Raw genomic sequence first — 16,186 nt, 5'->3', positions numbered from 1 at the left:
ATTCACAAGTGAAATATGCACCAGAGGTATCCTTTGCTTGAATATTTTCAATGAAACGAATATTGTATCTTTGCAACCGATATTATCCTTTGTCCAGTAGAGGAAACGTAAACTTTGCCTAATTATTTTGATAGTAAATAAATAAACAAGTAGTCCCGATATTTGCAAGTATAGTATGAGCAAACTTTTATGTTTACGTCTTGAGATGCTGATTCCTCCAGAAAATACAAAGTTTAGAAGGATTCTTCAGATTTTCAGGAGGGGAGATATTGCTACTATCGGGTTCACTGTCCAGCTAAAAAGCTTAATTTTATATAAAAGGGACTTGGAGCTCGAAAGAACTGCTTTTTTAGCGCCAAATTACGTCCCGCGAAATTTGGATCTCCCGCGGTTAGAGCTCGTCTTTGATTGGTCCAGAGCACATTGCGATTGTTACATTCCGTATATATTATGTACATCTAGCATAAAACAGTTGGCGCGGGGCGTGCCCAGCCTTAAAGGAACAGCGTGTCCCTTTGTGGTAATTTTGAAGGCAAAGTTACCAATTTCGAAACTTAAATTTGAACAATAACATGTTTTTATAACACTTACTGATAAGCAGCATGATATCATGAGCACAAAAACACATCTAGATATTATTTTATTTCCACTATAGGGTAGAGCACAATCCTTTAGGCCTAGTTAACCATTGTACTTAGACCCCCACTACTCTCATATCTCATTGTCAGAAACTAATTAGAATCAAACCAGCTTTTTAGACAGGGTATTTCAAATCCTCAATTCCCCCCCCCCCCCCTCATCCCTCATTGATTGACCTGCACAATCTTACAAATATGACACAAATGCCCCTGTACATTTCACATGAAGTCCTATTGGTAGGCTGGTTCTAGATCTGGTGGTGCTGTTTTACCAACTCCTGTATCTATTGTCATGACAACAGCAATAGTATATACAGCACTAGGATTTGGTCCGGTGCCTTCCATCTACTGTACAGTCAATATGGCCTCAATAAAACAATACAGTGAGCAAAATGAGCCCTGAGCTATGGCCTTGGAGATGTGGTGATGTGTATGTTTAGCTTATTACGTATACATTCGTCTTAGGTCTCTCTTTATGTAGTGTTGTGTTGTGTTGTCTCTCTTGTCGTGATGTGTCTTTTGTCCTATATTTTGATTTCATTTATTTCTAATCTCAGGCCCCCATACCCGAAGGAAGCCATTTTTCCTTTTGGTAGGCCGTCATTGTAAATAAGAATTAGTTCTTTTAACTGACTTGCCTAGTTAAATAAAGGTTAAAAAATAAACATTCAGCTTGCTGCAGTTGGCAGACACCCTGCAGTGGCTTTCCCATGCATGTGGCGAGACTAGAAGCCATAGGCTATATGATCAACTGGAGCAGAACCACCATTATTCAAGATAACAAGACAAAACAACACTTGTCCTTTTCCTACCAGCTACCGACTGCTGATAACATCTTTATTGAGGAAAAATGTACTTTACTACGACTATGATGCTGTTGTCTCATCTAGCTGTCTTACTGTAATATGAATACACTAACTGTAAGTCGTTCTGGATAAGAGTGTCTGCTAAATGACTATAATATAATGTAAATGTAACAATTATATTATACACATCTGTAGGTCTTGTTGTATGTGTTGTATTGAAATGTTACCCAGGGAGAGATGTTTTGGTGTGTGTGTGTGTGTGTGTGTGTGTGTGTGTGTGTGTGTGTGTGTGTGTGTGTGTGTGTGTGATTTAGTCAGCAAACATGGTTGTTTGCTCAGTGAAGGTCTGTTTTAATCTGTTTCTGTGGTTGCACCTATTTGCTTTTGCCCTATCAAATTCAACAACTGTCCTTGTAAACAAACAGGAATAAACAAGAGTAAGATATGAGAGATTCATAGATTTTCATAGAGTCCAGGACATTTTTTCTAAGATGGTATAAACTATACATACTGCATGTATTTGTTCCCTGGGAGATTTGTATTTCGTAAGACACATTTGTAACCCTTTAAACTTTGTTTAGTTGTTTAGTTTTGGTTGCTGCTTAGTTTGTGACACATTTGTTACCTGTTAACATACATGTGTTACCTGTTAACATACATGTGTTACCTGTTTCACATTTTTCAGTCACATTTGGTTGCTGCTTAGTTTTTTAAATCAAATGTATATAGGCTGTTTCTTCTCATTTAACAGATCACAAATGTGTGTTAACAGGTTACAAATGTATGTCAACAGATTACAAATGTGTGTTAACAGGTTACAAATGTACGTCAACAGATTAACGAGGAAGAAGGTACGGGCCTCCAAGAGGAGAAAGGAAACGAAGAGGCCAAAAAGGAGAAGAGCTGATTCTCTGGGTGAACGACAAGGTTAAAGACCGATACCAGAAGAAGACTGAGCGCATCTATTACAATGAGGAGCACAAAGGAGACAGGCTGGTGTACAAGGAGGCTTATGACATAACCCGAGTGGAGAACGAGAGACAGAAGCTGGAGAAACGCTAGACAGATTAGCAAATTTAGGCATGACATACCAGCAACAACCACCGACACCCCCAACCCTAGTATAACTGACCAAATTGTGAACGACTAGCATTGTAATTGTGAATTCTGTAAAGTGAGTAAGGAAGAGGTGAAAGAATGATTGTTGTCTATTTATTTGAAATAAGATAAATAGTTACTTTTGCCTTGTTCACGTCCATAACCTGTTTTTGCTAACATTGCACTACTTGTACTATGCCATTTCTAAACACTGTTTAGCATGGCAAATATCTGTTAAGGAGTGGAACGATACCAGGCTAATCCTGACTGTGATGCATACGGTAAAGTACTGTATTTTTTGTGCCTAAATGCTGTAATATCATAATGAATATGTTTTATAGCTAGAAAATAGTCCTGTACTAATACAATGGGGCATATAGCTGGATTTAAATTAGCCTACTGTAATCTGACATTACAGGAGCACACTCTGTTGCTTGTAATTCACTGTAAATGTACAATGAAATACTCCCTGAAATCTAAATGTAATAAAAATAGTACATTTTTGCATAAAATATGTTTTTCGAATTCATCACAAAGAACATTGGCGTGACCCTGGACAACCCCCTGTTGTTCTCTGCAAACATCAAAGCAGTGACTCGCTCCTGCAGGTTCATGCTCTACAATATCAGATTATATAGACCTGTCAGCAACGGGTGTGGCTGAAATAGCAGAATCCACTCATTTGAAGGGGCGTCCACATACTTTTGTGTATATAGTGTATATCGCCTAGCTGTGCAAGCCTGTCTCTTTCCCAAGCGTGTCAGTTTATCTTTGTCAATTGTCATAATGCATTCTATCTTGTGTCATTGTGTTCCTAAAGCCAGATATGTTAATGCCCTGAAAAATCTCTCACAGTAGCAGCAGCATGACCAGGTGGATTGGGGACAGCAAGGAGTCATCATGCCAGGTAGTCCTGAGGCATGGTCCTAGGGCTCAGGTCCTCCAAGAGAGAGAGAAAAAGAGAGAGAGAGAGAGAGAAAAAAAATAGAGAATTAGAGAGAGCATACTTAAATTCACACAGGACACCGGATAAAACAGGAGAAATACTCCAGATATAACAGACTGACCCTTGCCCCCCCGACACAAACTATTGCAGTGTAAATACTGGAGGCTGAGACAGGAGGGGTCGGGAGACACTGTGGCCCCATCCGACGATACCCCCGGACAGGTCCAAACAGGCAGGATATAACCTCACCCACTTTGCCAAAGCACAACCCCCACACCACGAATTCAAGGGGGGCGCCAACCCGGACAGGAAGATCAAGGCAGTGACTCAATTCACTCAAGTTGCGTACCCCTCCTAGGGAAGGCATGGAAGAGCACCAGTAAGCCAGTGACTCAGCCCCTGTAATAGGGTTTGAGGCAGAGAATTCCAGTGGAAAGAGGGGAACCGGCCAGGCAGAGACAGCAAGGGCGGTTCGTTATTCCAGTGCCTTTCCGTTCACCTTCACACTCCTGGGCCAGACTACACTCAATCATATGACCTACTGAAAGGGATGAGTCTTCAATAAAGACTTAAAGGTCGAGACCGAGTCTGCGTCTCTCACATGGATAGGCAGACCATTCCATGGAAATGGAGCTCTATAGGAGAAAGCCCAGCCTCCAGCTGTTTGCTTAGGTTAATATCTCACAAAGAATTTCTGCAAAAATACAAAACAGAACACAGTTCCATCTACGTAACATTGCAAAAATCAGAAACTTTTTGTCCAAAAATGATGCAGAAAAATTCATCCATGCTTTTGTCACTTCTAGGTTAGACTACTGCAATGCTCTACTTTCCGGCTACCCGGATAAAGCACTAAATAAACTTCAGTTAGTGCTAAACACGGCTGCTAGAATCTTGACTAGAACCAAAAAATGTGATCATATTACTCCAGTGCTAGCCTCCCTACACTGGCTTCCTGTCAAGGCAAGGGCTGATTTCAAGGTTTTACTGCTAACCTACAAAGCATTACATGGGCTTGCTCCTACCTATCTCTCTGATTTGGTCCTGCCGTACATACCTACACGTACGCTATGGTCACAAGACGCAGGCCTCCTAATTGTCCCTAGAATTTCTAAGCAAACAGCTGGAGGCAGGGCTTTCTCCTATAGAGCTCCATTTTTATGGAACGGTCTGCCTACCCATGTGAGAGACCAGTGGCGTGCCGTGGGCCTGGGCCTTCAGTGAGGTCCTACACAGTCCCACCCAAATTAATCCACCTGTTATTACCATCATTATGATGCCATGGCTCTAGACACTATACATTTAGACAGAAACACAGTATAACCAGGCGTTGCGTCACCTTGAAATTGACATTTTTATTCAGAAAATTGCAGGGGAAGAATACAATACAGTACAGTTCAACTAATAGGCAAGAACATAGTCAAGTGCAACAGAGGTATATTAATATTCTTCTTCTATCCATTTCTGGTCCACAAACTTTGAGCTTTAAGTCCAATTTTTTTTTTTTTTAAATAGAAGAATCTTTGGTTGTGCATAGTGTAGTCTATGGTGTTGCCAGGGAACAGCACCCTCTTAGAATAGCCTTTGGTTGTGCATAGTGTAGTGTATGGTGTTGCCAGGGAACAGCACCCTCTTAGAAGAGCCTTTGGTTGTGCATAGTGTAGTGTATGGTGTTGCCAGGGAACAGCACCCTCTTAGAAGAGCATTTGGTTGTGCATAGTGTAGTGTCTGGTGTTGCCAGGGAACAGCACCCTCTTAGAAGAGCCTTTGGTTGTGCATAGTGTAGTGCCTGGTGTTGCCAGGGAACAGCACCCTCTTATAAGAGCCTTTGGTTGTGCATAGTGTAGTGTCTGATGTTGCCCTGGCCCTGGTCACCCAACCCTGCAGAGCCCGACACGGGAACTGTAGGCAATCATTTTGAAAGAATCTCCAGTTACAAGGTATCTGTAGGAATATGGAAGATAATGTCATTATTAGACAACACCAGGTCATTGTGGATTACTAAAGTATAAAATCCCGATAACAAATCATGATAACATTGGATTAATGGATGCATGTGTACACGTATGTGTAGCATGTGACAACAGCAGGATCATATCAAGTAGAGCATCACAAATAAATACATAAATTAGAAATTTTACAACATGACGTCACATCACAATCAGAACGATTGGAAACAAATATTTTGTTTTATATATATATATATATATATATTATTTTTTCATTAACTTTTCATTTCATTCATTTTTTAAGGTACAGAACTGTAAAAGAATTGCCACAAAAAAATTGCCTCACTAACAAAACTGATTTCAGGTGTGTAGGGAGGTAATGGTTAATTGGGTGGAGGATGAAGGGCAAGGAAAGCTTGACTGTATGTGGCAAATAGAGGGTGCTGCTATTGTAACAGTTTTGCTTCCGTCCATCTCCTCGCCCCTACCTGCACCTGTTCACTTCACACACGGAGCATTAAAAAGATTGCGTTTTGACCACGTGCTTTAAGGCCAAAACGGCGTTCCATACAGAACTACCTCGTCCCCATACCACTCCTCCTCCTCCTGTATGTCCTGCTCGCCCATCAGGAGGGTCCACTGAAGCTCCCTTGTCTTCTCCTGGATCACCCAGGGTGCCGGTGAGGGCTGGCAGACCATCCAAAATAGAAAAAGCAAGGAAATGTATAAACAATGTGCTTATTGCTTAAAACACCGTTTTGCAAGGAAATGGAAATGTATAAGCACATAAGCACATTGTTTATACATTTCCTTGCTTTTTCTATTTTGGATGGTCTGCCAGCCCTCACCATATTTGAGCAATAACAGACAAACTGCATTTGCATTTTAATTGGGAATGGAATTATTTTAGTTGCCCATTTTAAATGGTTGGTGTTGAGCTACCCAGTTGAGTCTATTGGAGTTGTCTTTCAGTTAAACTGCAGTACAACCAGTCTCTCTCTAGTTAATGTTACTTGTTACTAGTTAATGTTACTTGTTACTGCCGCCTAGAAGTCTGGCAACGCCACAGGATGCCCCGTTCATGTCCCAGCGGGAACTAGGAAACCGAAATTTCCTGACTTGCAATCTGGACATAATTATGCCAGTTAGCAAGTCGGACATTGCCGGGCTTGGGACCGGCAAAAGTGACCCAAAACAGACACTGGCGGAGTTAGTTTTTTATTTGATTATTTACTTTATATTTTTAGTTTAGTTTTATACATTTACATCCCGCACTAAATGTAAACCAGGGCGGAAATCAGTTCCGGCGGATTCATTTTCAGTCTGGACGCGGAGGGGTGAACATCTCCTCTGACTGCTGCGAGAGGACTGGGCCGCATGTGAGTGCTTTGGGACGGCGTGGGGCCCACGGCAGCACCCGCTGCTCGTTGAGAAGAGTAAGAACGATACGTGCTTTCACGTCAGTCTCCAATAACACCAGAAAAAGTCGCTAGATTTGTCGCTAGTCGCTTTTTTGAAAAAGTCTCGCTAGAGGGGTCTGAATACTCGCTAAATATAGCGACAAAGTCGCTAAGTTGGCAACACTGCCCACATTAGCTAAACATGAATATACTATAACCACATTTCATATGCGTGTATTACTAGCACAGATGTAAACATAATCAGATAAGAGAGATCGGTTCCCAATTTAGCCTTAACATTAAGGTCTAACGTTAACTTACACAGCGACAACTGCCTTGTTCAGGGGCAGAACGACAGATGTTTACCTTGTCAGCCCGGGGATTTGATGTCGTTTACCGGCCCAACGCTGTAACCCACAAGGCTACTTGCCTCTCCGGAAACCACCTACTTTGGCCGAGAACCAATCAACAGTAAGTATAGTTCAGGCCTGATTCTGAAGAGGTGGTTTGAAGTCGCAGTGATATATATTAAGCAGCATTATTCAGGGACTGCGCTGTGAAAGAAGAAGATCAACTTTATCTCTCATTTTTAAAAGGAATATGAATATTCTGGGGTTTCTTCTCATTTTATGGCTATGCATCACCATAGGTAACCTGTTCATTATATTGTGTGGAGACATCTCTTTTGATATTGGAATTAAACTGTAGAATGTAAACTTTGTGCACATAAAATGGGTAATTGGAAAAGTTTTTTTTTATAGGCAGCAAATTATTTACTGATTTAATATGTACATTAATGACTGTCAGTGAAATGCTAAATGTGATCTTGGTCCTCTCTCATTAGGAATCAGGGCAGAACCTTCAGTGGACCAGTATGGGTTGAAGGGGGATTCAATATGTCTGGTTGTTCCAGAACCTCCTGAGATGATCAAAGGACTTCAATGGAGGAAGGACAGTGATGTAATATTTGGAGACAAAGAGATCTCTCCTAAATACAAGGAGAAGGTGGACTATAACAATGATAACCATTCTCTGTGTATTAAGAATCTAATGGAAACTGACAGTGGAATTTACATGGTAAACTACAGGAAACATTGGAAACAATCAACTACTACATATAGACTGTTAGTGGAGGGTGAGTTTTCTAAGGCTTCAGTTCTGGTCATTTGCTGTACATTTAATGTGTCTGATCAGGTTCAATAATGAATGTGGGACTAATAATTATCTGTCTCTTCTTTGGTTCTAAAAACTGTCTCTTATAGATCATGTTCCCAAACCAGTCATGGATGTCACATCTCTCAACACAAGTGTGGGACTCTGTGATGTCACAGTGAACTGTTCAGTTAAAGATGGCTGGATGTTGTCTGTCTGTGACAGCGGTCAGTGTACACTGTCACAACAGTCTCCGTCACTAACCGGTGGTAACATGACCATCTCCGTATTGACTGGAAGGATCCAATGCACTAGCAGCAACCACGTCAGCACACAGACCATCTCTCAACCCATGGAGGACTGTAAGTACCATTTAGCCTCCACCTTCACTGTGTACCTCTATCACTGTTTAATGACCTACTAATAATATCATATGAATTCAAGTTAGGTCAAAGTTTTGACATCATTATTGTCATTCTTCTCTAGTTAAGATTGGAATAATTCTGCCTGAAACTATCATTTTGTGACGACTGCTCTTAATCTGTGTGTGTGTGTGTGTGTGTGTGTGTGTGTGTGTGTGTGTGTGTGTGTGTGTGTGTGTGTGTGTGTGTGTGTGTGTGTGTGTGTGTGTGTGTGTGTGTGTGTGTGTGTGTGTGTGTGTGTGTGTGTGTGTGTGTGTGTGTGTGTGTGTGAACTCAGGTAGTGGTAATGTGAAAGCCTCAGTGTTACCAGTTGGCACCATTGTGGGCTGTGTTACTGGTATATTACTCCTGGTTGCTGTGTTACTTGGTGTTGCATACATCAAACATACCAGAAGACAGAAAATCTCTAAAGAACAAAGTCCACTAGAAGAGGTACCTGCTCTGTCATTCATTCATTCATTCATCTATGCATTATACTAGACAATAGTTTTAAACAACAATCATTTAAATGTTGTAATGTTTCATATCCAAACTGGTCATTGTTCCAAGAGTTTACAACTCAGTGAAGACCTCACCAGGGAGAGAAGAACCACAGCATCTCCTTACCAGAACCACAGCCCTCTCCTGACAAGAACCACATCACTCTACTGACCAGAACCACAGCCCTCTCCTGTCCAGAACCACGGCACTCTCCTGACTAGAACCACAGCCTTCTCCTGTGCAGAACCACACCACTCTCCTGTGCAGAACCACACCACTCTCCTGTGCAGAACCACACCACTCTCCTGACCAGAACCACAGCACTCTCCTGACCAGAACCACAGCACTCTCCTGACCAGAACCACAGCACTCTCCTGTCCAGAATCACAGCACTCTCCTGACCAGAACCACACCACTCTCCTGACCAGAACCACAGCACAGAACCACAGCACTATCCTGTCCAGAACCACACCACTCTCCTGTCCAGAATCACATCACTCTCCAGAGATACAGACAGTCTACTTCACTGAGAAGAACCAGCACCAGCAGAACACCTCCAAGTTGAAACATGAAGCACTTCTCCAGACATTAGACCAAAAGAACAGAGAATAACTGCCTCTGAACTGCATCATCTCATTGAGTCACTGAGTTACATCAGTTCTTGACCTTGTACAGAAACCACGGGACATTGCACCACCTACTGGACATCAATAATACCAGCAGAGTAAATCTCATGGCTTCATTCATCAACATGTTGGGAAGTTGTTTTAGACCAAGATATTTATATGTTCTAGTATGTGTTATTACTATACCACAAAGCCCACGTTTTTCCAGATGTGTCCAATCCTAAATGAACCCCTAGCTCAGGTTTACGCCACATTGATTGTAGGATCAGATAGGTGTACCAGTCAGCAGTAACATGGTATTAGTTCCACCTACCCATCAATGTTGTGTATATAAGAGGGCAGACTTGACCTCATTAGGCCACCGTATATGGATTCTTTAACACATTTTATCTGTCAAGCCATCAAAGTCATACGTCTTTTTTAAAGAATTTGTTCCTAACTGACCTGCCAAGTTAAATAAAGGTTCAACAAAACAAATAGATACCAGTCATCTTTTTAACTGGGACACAAGTATTTATAATCTCTGTACCAATAACCTGCTACTTTTTACTCTGCCTTGTCCTTCCTCTGAGTTTGGAAGACAACGGTAGCTACACTACATGACCAAAAGTATGTGGACACCTGCTGTTCAAACATCTCATTCCAAAATCATGTGCATTAACATGGAGTTGGTCCTCCCTTTGCTGCTTTAACAGCCTCCACTCTTCTGGGAAGGCTTTCCACTAGATGTTGGAACATTGCTGCAGGGACTTGCTTCCATTCAGCCACAAGAGCATTAGTGAGGTCAGGCACTGTTGAGCGATTAGGCCTGGCTCGCAGTCGATTAGGTCTGGCTCGCAGGTGTTCGATGGGATTGAGGTCAGGGTTCTCTGCAGGCCAGTCAAGTTCTTCCACACCTATCTCGACAAACCAGTTCTGTATGGGCCTCGCATTGTTTACGGGGGCATTTTTATGCTGAAACAGGAAAGGGCCTTCCCCAGACTGTTGCCATAAAGTTGGAAACACAGAATTGTCTAGAATGTAATTGTATGATGTAGCATTAAGATTTCCCTTCACTGGAACTAAGGGGCCTAGCCTGAACCATTCAAAACAGCCCCCGACAATTATTCCTCCTCCACCAAACTTTACAGTTGGCACTATGCATTGGGGCAGGTAGCGTTCACTTTGCAACCGCCAAACCTAGATTCGTCTGTCAGACTGCCAGATGAGGAAGCGTGAATCCTCACTCCAGGGAACGCTTTTCCAGAGTCCAATGGAGGCGAGCTTTACACCACCGACGCTTGGCATTGCTCATGGTGATTTTAGGCTTGTGTGCGGCTGCTCGGCCATGGAAACCTATTTCATGAAGGTCCCAACCAACAGTTCTTGTGCTTACGTTTCTTCCAGAGACAGTTTGGAACTTGGTAGGGAGTGTTGCAAATGTTACTGCTTCTGTGGACAGTTGTCTTTTATACAGGTAACAAGGTGAGATTTGGAGAGCTCCCTTTAAGAGTGTGCTCCTAATCTCAGCTCATTACCTGAATAAAAGACACCTGGGAGCCAGAAATCTTTCTGATTGAGAGGGGGTCAAATACTTATTTCCCTCATTAAAATGCAAATCAATTTATAACAATTTTGATATGCGTTTTTCTGGATTAATGTTGTTGTTATTCTGTTATTCTGTTGTTGTTATTTACTCCTGAGGTGCTGACCTGTTGCACCCTCTACAACCACTGTGATTATTATTATTTGACCCTGCTGGTCATCTATGAACATTTGAATATCTTGGCCATGTTCTGTTATAATCTCCACCCGGCACAGCCAGAAGGGGACTGGCCACCCCTCGTAGCCTGGTTCCTCTAGGTTTCTTCCTAGATTCTGGCTTTCCTAGGAAGTTTTTCCTAGCCATCATGCTTCTACACCTGCATTGCATGCTGTTTGGGGTTTTAGGCTGGGTTTCTGTACAGCCCTTTGTGACATCAGCTGGTGTAAGAAGGGCTTTATAAATATATTTGATTGATTGATTGATTGATTGATCTAGTGGTTAAATCAGACTTTTAAAGATTTACATTGATATTTTTTTTTCATATTCCTGGTCAACAGGTACATTGAAACAGCAAGGTGTGTTTACATCATTCACACTTCTTACAGGTTCCTTCAAGGCTGCACATTCAACAGATCAACAGGTCATCAGGTCAACAGGACATCAGGTCAACAGGTCATCAGGTCAACAGGACATCAGGTCATCAAAAGGAGAAAAATCAAGATGGCCAAGATACAAAAAAGCAAGTGCAGGTTGATACCTCATGAGGTATAACTGCCGTACCCCATCACACCCCAAAATATAAGCTGCTTTACTTCATTGTAGTAAACAATGTAATTGCAAAGAAAAACTGGTTAAAACTTCTTATGGCTTGAATCCCGTTAACGGGATCGATATGACAACAGCCAGTGAAAGTGCAGGGCGCCAAATTCAAAACAACAGAAACACCATAATTAAAATTCCTCAAACATACAAGTATGGTACACCATTTTAAAGATAGATTTGCTGTAAATCCAGCCACGGTGTCCGATTTCAAAAAGGCTTTATGATGAAAGCACACCAAACGATTATGTTAGGTCAGCACCTAGTCACAGAAAACACAGCCATTTTTTTCCAGCCAACGAGAGGAGTCAGAAAAAGCAGAAATAGAGAGAAAATGAATCACTAACCTTTGATGATCTTCATCAGATGACACTCATAGGACTTCATGTTACACTATACATGTATGTTTTGTTCGATAAAGTTCATATTTATAAAAAAAAAATCTCAGTATACATTGGCGCGTTATGTTCAGTAGTTCCAAAACATCCGGTGATTTTGCAGAGAGCCACATCAATTTACAGAAATACTCATTATAAATGTTGATGAAAATACAAGTGTTATGCATGAAACTTTAGATAAACTTCTCCTTAATGCAACCGCTGTGTCAAATTTCGAAAAAGCTTTACTGAAAAAGCACACAATGCAATAATCTGAGTACAGCGCTCAGATAACAAAACAAGCCATACAGATATCCGCCATGTTGTGGAGTCAACAGAAGTCAGAAATAACATTATAAATATTCACTTACCTTTGATGATCTTCATCATAATGCACTCCCAGTGTTTGATTTGTTCGATAAAGTCCATAATTTATGTCCAAATACCTCCTTTTTGTTCGCACGTTTATCCCAGTAATCCAAATTCATGAGGTGCGAGCAGACGAAAAGTCAAAAAGTTCTGTTACAGTTCTTAGAAACATGTCAAACGAAGTATGGAATCAATCTTTAGGATGTTTTTATCATAAATCTTCAATAATGTTCCAACCGGAGAATTCCTTTGTCTGTAGAAATGCAATGGAACGCAAGCTACCTCTCACGTGAACGTGCGTGGTAAGCTCATGCCACTCTGGCAGACCTCTGACTCATTCAGCTCCCATTCCCCCCTCCTTCACGGTAGAAGCATCAAACAAGGTTCTAAAGACTGTTGACATCTAGTGGAAGCCTTAGGAAGTGCAAGATGACCCCATAGACACTGTATATTCGATAGGCAATGAGTTGAAAAACTACAAACCTCAGATTTCCCACTTCCTGGTTGTTTTTTTTTCTCCGTTTTTTTGCCGCCATGTGTGTTCTGTTATACTCACAGACATCATTCAAACAGTTTTAGAAACTTCAGAGTGTTTTCTATCCAATCTACTAATAATATGCATATATTAGCTTCTGGGACTGAGTAGCAGGTAGTTTACTCTGGGCACCTTATTCATCCGAGCTACTCAATACTGCCCCCCAGCCGTAAGAAGTTTTTAACATGGTTAAAACTATAATTTTGATATCATGGATGGTCAGTCCTTGCATCCATAGCTCAGCCTATACATTTGAGAGTGGTTACATTTCTCCAGCCCTGTCCCTCAACTGTTTACCATACAATTAATGTGTCAAAGAATCCATCTACGGTGGCCTGACTAGGTCAAGTCTACCCTCTCATATACACAACATTGATGGGTAGGTGGAACTAATACCATGTTACTGCTGACTGGTACACCTATCTGATCCTACAATCAATGTGGTGTAAACCTGAGCCAGGGGTTCATTTAGGATTGGACAAATCTGGAAAAAGTGGGCTTTGTGGTATAGTAATAACACATACTAGAACACATAAAGATTTTGGTATAAAACAACTTCACAACATGTTGATGTGTGAAGCCATGTGGTTTACTCTGCTGCTATTGTTTATGTCCACTAGGTGGTGCAATGTCCCATGGTTTATGTACAAGGTGTACATAAACTGATGTAACTCAGTGACTGTATGATGTGACCTTCCACAGACCCCTCGATCAAATTTGATTAATCTGTTGATGTTAATAATATTATTATTTTTCGAACCGGCAACGGACCTCAGTTTGGGAGGCCCACCTTCCTGTTCTTCTTCTCTCATGTCTGGTGATGCACTTCCTGTTTCAACTTGGAGGTGTTCTGCTGGTGCTGGTTCTTCTCAGTGAAGTAGACAGTCTGTATCTCTGGAGAGTGATGTGGTTCTGGACAGGAGAGTGGTGTGGTTCTGGTCAGGAGAGGGCTGTGGTTCTGGAAAGGAGAGTGCTGTGGTTCTGGACAGGAGAGTGGTGTGTTTCTGGTCAGGAGAGTGCTGTGGTTCTGAACAGGAGAGGGCTGTGGTTCTGGACAGGAGAGGGCTGTGGTTCTGGACAGGAGAGGGCTGTGGTTCTGGACAGGAGAGGGCTGTGGTTCTGGTCAGGAGAGTGCTGTGGTTCTGGTCAGGAGAGTGCTGTGGTTCTTCTCTCCCTGGTGAAGTCTTCACTGCTCTTGGAACAATGACCTGTTTGGAGATGAAACATTACAACATTTAAATTATTACAATGATTGTTATTTAAAACTAGCCAAACGTAGCTGCTGCTCATGTTGGTATCTGTACTGATGGCGCAAAAGCCATGACAGGGAGACATAGTAGAACGATAACGCACGTGTAAGCAGTTTCTCCTGACACCACTTGGGTACACTGCAGCATCCACCGAGAGGCTCTTGGGTACACTGCAGCATCCACAGAGAGGCTCTTGGGTACACTGCAGCATCCACCGAGAGGCTCTTGGGTACACTGCAGCATCCACTGAGAGGCTCTTGGGTACACTGCAGCATCCACCGAGAGGCTCTTGGGTACACTGCAGCATCCACAGAGAGGCTCTTGGGTACACTGCAGCATCCACCGAGAAGCTCTTGGGTACACTGCAGCATCCACCGAGAGGCTCTTGGGTACACTGCAGCATCCACCGAGAGGCTCTTGGGTACACTGCAGCATCCACCGAGAGGCTCTTGGGTACACTGCAGCATCCACAGAGAGGCTCTTGGGTACACTGCAGCATCCACTGAGAGGCTCTTGGGTACACTGCAGCATCCACAGAGAGGCTCTTGGGTACACTGCAGCATCCACAGAGAGGCTCTTGGGTACACTGCAGCATCCACCGAGAGGCTCTTGCTGCCAAGGGAATGCTTGACAGCTTGAAATACTTTTCAGACACGACAGTGAAAATGGTTAACTTTGTTAAAGCAAGGCCCCTGAACGCTCATGTATTTTTTGCACTATGCAATGATATGGGCAGCGACCATGTAACACTTTTACAACATACAGAAGTGCGCTGGTTATCAAGGGGCAAAGTATTGACACGTTTTTAAAAAATTGAGAGACGAGCTTAAAGTTTTCTTTACTGACCATAATTTTAACTTGTCTGACCGCTTGCATGATGACGAGTTTCTCACACGACTGGCGTTTCTGTGTGATGTTTTGTCTCGACTGAATGATCTGAATCTAGGATTACAGGGACTCTCCCCAACTATATTCAATGTGCGTGACAAAATTGAGGCTATGATTAAGAAGTTGGAGCTCTTCTCTGTCTGCATTAACACAGACAAAACACAGATCTTTCCATCATTGTATGATTGTTTTGTGTGCAAATGAACTCAAGTTTACGGACAATGTCAAATGTCATATAGCGAAGCACCTGAGTGAGCTGGGTGAGCAATTACGCAGGTACTTCCCAAAATGGACAACACAAACAACTGGATTCATTATCCCTTTCATGCCCTGCCTCCAGTCCACTTACCGATATCTGAACAAGAGAGCCTCATCAAAATTGCAACAAGAGGTTCTGTGAACATTGAATTTATCAGAAGCCACTGCCAGATTTCTGGATTGGGCTGCGTTCAGAGTTTCTTGCCCTCGCAAATAGTGATGTTAAGATACTGATGCCCTTTGCAACCACATACCTATGTGAGAGTGGATTCTCAGCCCTCACTAGCATGAAAACTAAATACAGACACAGACTGTGTGGAAAATTATTTAAGACTGAGACTCTCTCCAATACAACCCAACAGTGCAGAGTTTTGTGCATCCTTTCAAGCACACCCTTCTCATTAACCTGTGGTGAGTTATTCACAATTTTCCATTAACAAATAAGGTTTTTATATGTAAGATGGTTAAATAAAGACCCAAATTATTGATTATTATTATGTTATTATTTGTGCCCTGGTCCTATAAGAGCTCTTTGTCACTTCCCACGAGCCGGGTTGTGGCAAAAACTCACACTCATTCTTATGTTTAAGACATGTACCGTATAGTGTGTGTGTGGCAGGCTTACAATGACGACAAAAAACAACATTT

The 16,186-nt window shown here is 42.2% G+C and overlaps 2 long non-coding RNA genes across 2 annotated transcripts; one reads left to right on the top strand and one right to left on the bottom strand.

Moving 5' to 3' along the window:
• Positions 1 to 5,350: 5,350 nt before the first annotated feature.
• LOC139374356 (uncharacterized) lies at positions 5,351 to 7,278 on the bottom strand. Its single transcript, XR_011627668.1, has 3 exons — positions 7,204 to 7,278; positions 6,017 to 6,124; positions 5,351 to 5,432 (listed from the first exon to the last, which is right to left on the bottom strand). It is a non-coding gene; the product is annotated as an uncharacterized lncRNA (long non-coding RNA).
• Positions 7,180 to 8,287, top strand: LOC139374355 (uncharacterized). The gene is made up of 3 exons (XR_011627667.1): positions 7,180 to 7,308; positions 7,682 to 7,972; positions 8,100 to 8,287. It is a non-coding gene; the product is annotated as an uncharacterized lncRNA (long non-coding RNA).
• Positions 8,288 to 16,186: the final 7,899 nt, after the last annotated feature.

Source organism: Oncorhynchus clarkii, chromosome 19 (genome assembly GCF_045791955.1).
Source record: "Oncorhynchus clarkii lewisi isolate Uvic-CL-2024 chromosome 19, UVic_Ocla_1.0, whole genome shotgun sequence".
NCBI lineage: Eukaryota > Metazoa > Chordata > Actinopteri > Salmoniformes > Salmonidae > Oncorhynchus > Oncorhynchus clarkii.
This window is presented reverse-complemented; position numbering and strand designations above follow the sequence as displayed.